This window comes from Dipodomys spectabilis, unplaced genomic scaffold, assembly GCF_019054845.1.
Source record: "Dipodomys spectabilis isolate Male_0828 unplaced genomic scaffold, ASM1905484v1 ptg000003l, whole genome shotgun sequence".
Lineage (NCBI taxonomy): Eukaryota > Metazoa > Chordata > Mammalia > Rodentia > Heteromyidae > Dipodomys > Dipodomys spectabilis.
Genome location: NW_024870680.1, coordinates 14,899,001 through 14,905,000, shown reverse-complemented (window position 1 = coordinate 14,905,000; position 6,000 = coordinate 14,899,001). Strand labels below are relative to the sequence as shown.

Sequence of the window (6,000 nt, the reverse complement as noted above, 5' to 3'; positions counted from 1 at the left end):
TATATTATGTACTTATCATATTTATTTATATGTATGCCCAGTATTTTAATGTTGGACATTTATATTATTTTTATTGTTTCGCTATTTCAAAAAATACTGCAACAACCATTTTTATATATCTTTGTAAACTTGTTCCCGGACATTTATAAGATAAATTCCTGGAATTGAAATTGCTGAGTCAATAGATTATGATTCGAAATTTTTGGTGAGTAGTTCCAGATTGTCCTTCAGAGAAAGAGTGTTTGTATTTTTTAGCCAAAACTAGGTTTTATAAAATTTTTTTTTTTGCTGATGAAAATATTAGGTTTTATTGTTTTAATTTACATTTCTTAAGAGAGTTTGTCATTTTTTCCCCATGGTTTGTTGACCCTTTGTATTTCTTTCCTTATGATTTATTTTTGCTCATTTTCTATTGAATTTGTACTTTTTTTTTTTTTTGCTGCTCCTGGAGCTTGAACTCAGGGCCTGGGCTCTGCCCCTGAGCCTTTCTGTGCTCAGGAAGTTGCTCTACCAGTAGACCACAGCACCACTTCCAGCTTTTATAGTTTATATGAGACTTCTTACATGCTAGGCAAGCACTTTACCACTAAGCCACATTCTCAGCCCCCATGCCTTTTCATTTCTTTGATTTGTTAAACTTTAAATTTTTTTGTTTAGATTGTTATTATAGAGGGGTTACAGTTACATAAGTCAGGTAAAGAGTACATTTCTTTTTGGACAATGTCATCTCTTTCCTGGCATGCTTCCAGTTTTCCCCTTCCATACCACAAGTTGTATAGTTCCCTTTCAACATAGTGTCTAATGGGTACTGCATAAGCAGTCCTTTAATATTGTTTTTATGTATTAAGGAAATTAGGACTTTTCTGTTTTATATGCTTTATATTTTTCCTAGTCTGCTCTTTCTATGTGCTGAGTATGTACTGTACCAGTGAGCTATGTCTCTAGCCCTGGCACTTTTCATAGGTTCTTACAGATATCCTAAAGTCATAAATTTCAAAATTAAATTATAATGGTGCCCAGAATAGAAGAGTAGGGAGCAGTGCCCCTATTTTATTTCACCCATCCATTTGTTGTAAGGACCCTGGGGGTCCCATCCCAGCTGCCTCTGTCCAGTGATTGACCTGATTGTGTTATCTCTTTCATTTCTAATTTTATTTATTATTATTATTATTATTTTTTGGTCCGGTCGTGGGGCCTGAACTCTGGGCTTGGGCACTGTCCCTCAGCTCTTCAGCTCAAGGCTAGCACTCTACCACTTGAGCCATAGCGCCACTTCAGGCTTTTTTTTTTTTCCTGCTTATGTGGTGCTGAGGAATTGAACCCAGCGCCTCATGCATGCAAGGCAAGCGCTCTACCACTGAGCCACCTTCCCAGCCCTAATTTTATTTTTTATATTTATTTTTCTTTATCTTTTTCTTTTTTTGGGGGGGGGGTCTGGTCGTGCGGCCTGAACTCTCGCCTGGGCGCTGTCCCTCAGCTCTTCAGCTCAAGGCTAGCGCTCTACCACTTGAGCCATAGTGCCACTTTTTTTTTCTGCTTATGTGGTGCTGAGGAATTGAACCCAGGGCCTCATGCATGCAAGGCAAGCGCTTTACCACTGAGCCACCTTCCCAGCCCCTTCTTTATCTTTTTCTTAATAATGTGAACACAAAAGTTAGATATAAATACATAAAAAGAGGTCTAATGAGGTTAGTAAAGGTTGCATACAGGTTGATCACAGCATGAGCAAAATGGTAGAGTAAGAATAACATGGTACTTTCAAGTTCAAGAAATTAGAAGCCAGCACTGGTGGCTCATGCCTGTAATCCTATCTCCTCAAGAGGCTGAGATCTGGGATCACAGTTCAAAGCCAACCCAAGCAGGAAGGTCCATGAGACTCTTATCTCCAATAAACCACCAGAAAATGGAAGTGGCATTGTGGCTCAAATGGTAGAGAACTGACCTTGAGCTGAAGAGCTCAGGGACAGCTCCCAGGCCCAGAGTTCAAGCCCCATGACCATCCGAAAAAAAGAAAAATAAAGAAATTAGATGATTTAGGAGAATGTAAAGAAATTTTGAAAAAAATGTATGCAGCTGCCAGGGACAAATTTTCCAGGGACAAATTATTGCAGGTTGTCTTGGTAAAATATATCAAGAATCATTTGTTTTGTTTTAAATATATACATTATTGAGCATATACTGTTTGCAAGGTGCTGGCATTGTCTCTGCCCTTGAGGGCTTAGAGTCTATTGAATGGAGAGCATATCCTGTAATTAGATTCTTGGCTGGTGCTATCCCAGTTTATCCTTTTTCCCTACATGCATAGCTCTGCTAAAAATGCTTGTTCCAATTTCAAAGGAGAAATAATTAAAACAAAGTTGTTTACCATGTCCTAGATTGACAGGTTTAGTTCCCAGTTTCATAAACAAGGGTACTGAAGGACAGTTGTTTCTGGCATATAGAAAGGAAAGGGGAGTGATGTGCTTACTTCTTATCACTGTAATTGAGTGATTTCTAAGCGTCCTTTTTGAAACATGAGGGTTTGTGTCTTTGGCAGTGAAGGGTGGTCTTGTCTCAGGAAGCTGTAATGTCATGATAACAGGAAGCCTGGTTCAATGACATAAAGTGGGGGGAAAGAATCTTACTGGAAATCAGAGGCTTCCAAACTTACACATTTTACAATTAAAACAACTGTCTAATTAAGCAGTTTAACCACTAGCAATTTGACTCAAACCTTTCATTTAAGGGGGAAAATGGTTAATTTAACAGTGGTTTGAACTAGCTGTTTAATTAACCAGCTGCTCTAATTGTAGGAATTGCCTCAAACTACATTAGAAAATGTCTCCTTGCCAAAGAATTCCCACAGATGAGAATTGGAGGCAAGCACGTGTAGCCCTTAGCAGCTTTAAATAAATGTACTATCATCTCAAAGATCACTTTTGCTTGTGTATGTCTCACTTGTGCATATGTATGCATGTGTGTGCGTGTTGGTCCTGTGTATGCAGGTCCTGAGGCTTAAACTCGGGGGTTAAGTGCTGTCCCTTAGCCTTTGTGCTCAAGGCTAGCACTCTACCACTTGAGCCACAACTCCACTTCTGGCCTTTCTGGTGGTTAATTGGAGGTAAGAGTCTCATGGACTTCCCTGCCTGGGCTGACTTTAAACTGTGATCCTCAGATCTCAGTCTCCTAAGTAGCTAGGATTACAGGTTCAAACCATTAATGCCCAGCCTTCCTTTTGCTTTTTGAAGTCACTGGTGGATCTTTGAGTCTGTGTGTTTAAAGATAGCAATTGATGCGAGTTACTGATGATTTACACCTGTAATCCTGCCTACTCAGGATGCTGAGATTTGAGGATCACAGTTTAAAGCCAGCTGGGGCAGGAATGTCCATGAGACTCTTTCTTCCAATTAACTACTCAGAAAAAGTGGGAAGTGGCACTGTGGCTCCAGTGGAGCACTAGCCTTGAGCACAGAGAGGCTCAGAGACAGACCCCAAGCTCTGAGTTCAAACTACAGGACCAGAAAAAACAAAAAGATAGCAATTGGCATCTGAGGGTTTTTTCTTTTCTATTTACACAAAATATTCTATTAGGACTGGGAAGGTGGCTCAGTGGTTGAGTGCTTGCCGTGCATGCATGAGTCCCTGGGTTTGATTTCTCAGCACCACATAAGCAGAAAAGACCAGAAGTGGCACTGTGGCTCAAGTGGTAGAGCACTAGCCTTGAGATGAAGAGCTCAGTGACAGTACCCAGGCCCAAAGTTCAGTCCCCATGACTGACAAAAAAAATATTCAAAAGTTCTATTATTGGACTGTAATGTGGCTTAGTGGTAGAGTGCTTGTCTAGCATGCATGAAGCCCTGGGTTCAAATCCTCAGCACCAGATAAACAGAAAAAGGCAGACGTGGTACTGTGGCTCAAGTGGTAGAGTGCTAGCCTTGAGCAAAAGAAACTCAGGGACAGTGCCCAGGCCTTGTGTTCAAACCCTAGAACTGGCAAAAAAAATGTTTTATTATTTAATGCATGCACAAAGAGCTATAAACATAGAAATGACCCGGGGGCTTGAACTCAGGTCATGGGTGCTATCGTAGAGCTTTTTTTGTCAGCTGTGCGGCTTGAACTCTGGGCCTGGGTGCTGTCCCTCGGCTCTTCAGCTCAAGGCTAGCGCTCTACCTCTGAACCACAGCACCACTTCTGGTTTTCTGAGTAGTTTATTGGAGATACGAGTCTCACAGACTTTTCCTGCCCCGGCTGGCTTTGAACCAGGATCCTTAGATCTCAGCCTCCTGAGTAGCTAGGATTACAGGTGTGAGCCCCTTGTGCCTTGCTATCCCATAGCTTTTGTCCTAAGGCTAGCACTCTACCACTTAAATCACAACTCTTCTTCCAGTGTTTTGGTGATTAATAGGAATTAAGAGTCTCATAGACTTCCCTGCCCAGGCTGGCTTAGAATCTCCACTTAAGATCTCAGCCTCCTGAGTAGCTAGGATATAGGCATGAACCACTAGCACTTGCTCCTTAAAGTAAACTCTTGATCTTTGTATGTTTAAGGTAGCAGAAGAATTTCACAGAGATGGTGAAACTTTACTTGAGCAGGCTGTGTACAATTTCACTCTCACCAAGGTTCATTCCTAGCAGAGGGGACAGTCTAGAACATCACAGAGACCTGAAAACTAAAGGACTAGTGTTACCTCTGTAGATGAAGAGCAGGATTTTAAGGGCTCGAAGTGAATGAGAATGAAATGAAGTAGCTGGAATTTGATAATAAAGTTGAAGTCTTTACTTAAGAAATTTCAACTTTGATTTGGGTATTGGTGTTTCACATCTACAATCCTAGCTGTGATCAGGAGCCTGAGATCCAAGGGATCCTGGTTTGATGCCAGCCTGGATAGAAAAGTCTGTGAGACTCCATCTCCAATTACCAGTAAAAAGCTGGTTTGGAGGAGTGGCTTAATCAGACCAGTGTGAGCCAAGCAAGCAAGCTGAGCAAGCACACCCTCTGAGTTTAAACTCCAGTATAGACAACCTCCCTTTCCTCCCTCCCCCCCAAACAGCAATAAAAACATATGAGACATATACTTGTCTCAATTTTGTTTTTGTTTGTTTAATGTATACTAGGGTTTGAACTCAAGGCCTTGTGTTCATGGTTTGCTTGCTCACAGCTGGCACTCTACCATTTGAGCTACATCTCCAGTCTGGCTTTTTGCTGGTTAATTGGAGATGGAATCTATGGATTTTCTATTTGAGTTGGCTTTGAACTACTATCCTCAGTTCTCAGCCTTCTAAATAGCTATGATTATTGGCACAAGTTACCAGCACCTGGCAGGATTTTGGTTTTACTTGTGTTCATGTTGGATATTGTTCCTTATCAACATTAATAATCAAATTAGATGATCTTTTTTTTGGTGGTGCTGGAACTGAACCCTGGGTCTCACACATGCTAGACAAATGCTCTAATGTGTAAGCCACACCTCCCCAAATATATGTGTGTTTATATATATATATATGTATATATATATATATATATATATATATATATACATTCATATATATAGTTCTGTCTAGTCTATCAGTCTATCTAGGGTTTTTTTTTTTTTTGGTTATGTGTTTGGTCATGGGTCTTGAACTCTAGGCCTGGGTGCTATCTCTGAGCCCAGGCCCAGAGTTCAGCTCAAGACTAGCACCCTACCACTTGAGCCACAGCACCACTTCCAGTTTTCTGGTTAATTAGAGATAAGAGTCTCATGGATGTTCCTGCCTGGGCTGGCTTTGAACTACGATCCTCAGATCTCAGCCTCCTGAGCAGCTAGGATTATAGGCATGAGCCACCAGCCGGTCCTGGGTTTTGGACTCAGGGGCTGGTCCCTATCCCTGAGGCTCTTTGTGCTCAAAGTGCTCTACTAATTGAGCCACAGCACCAGTTCTGGCTTTTTCTGAGTAGTTTATTGGGGATGAGAGTCTCATGGATTTTCCTGCCCTGGCTGGCTTTGAACTGTGATCCTCCGATCTTAGCCTTCTGAGTAG

The 6,000-nt window shown here is 41.4% G+C and overlaps 1 protein-coding gene across 2 annotated transcripts in view; it reads left to right on the top strand.

Annotated features, from left to right (window-relative positions):
• Mrpl48 (mitochondrial ribosomal protein L48) overlaps window positions 1–6,000 on the top strand; it is a 55,730-nt gene that overhangs the window by 13,922 nt on the left and 35,808 nt on the right. The window lies entirely within an intron of this gene.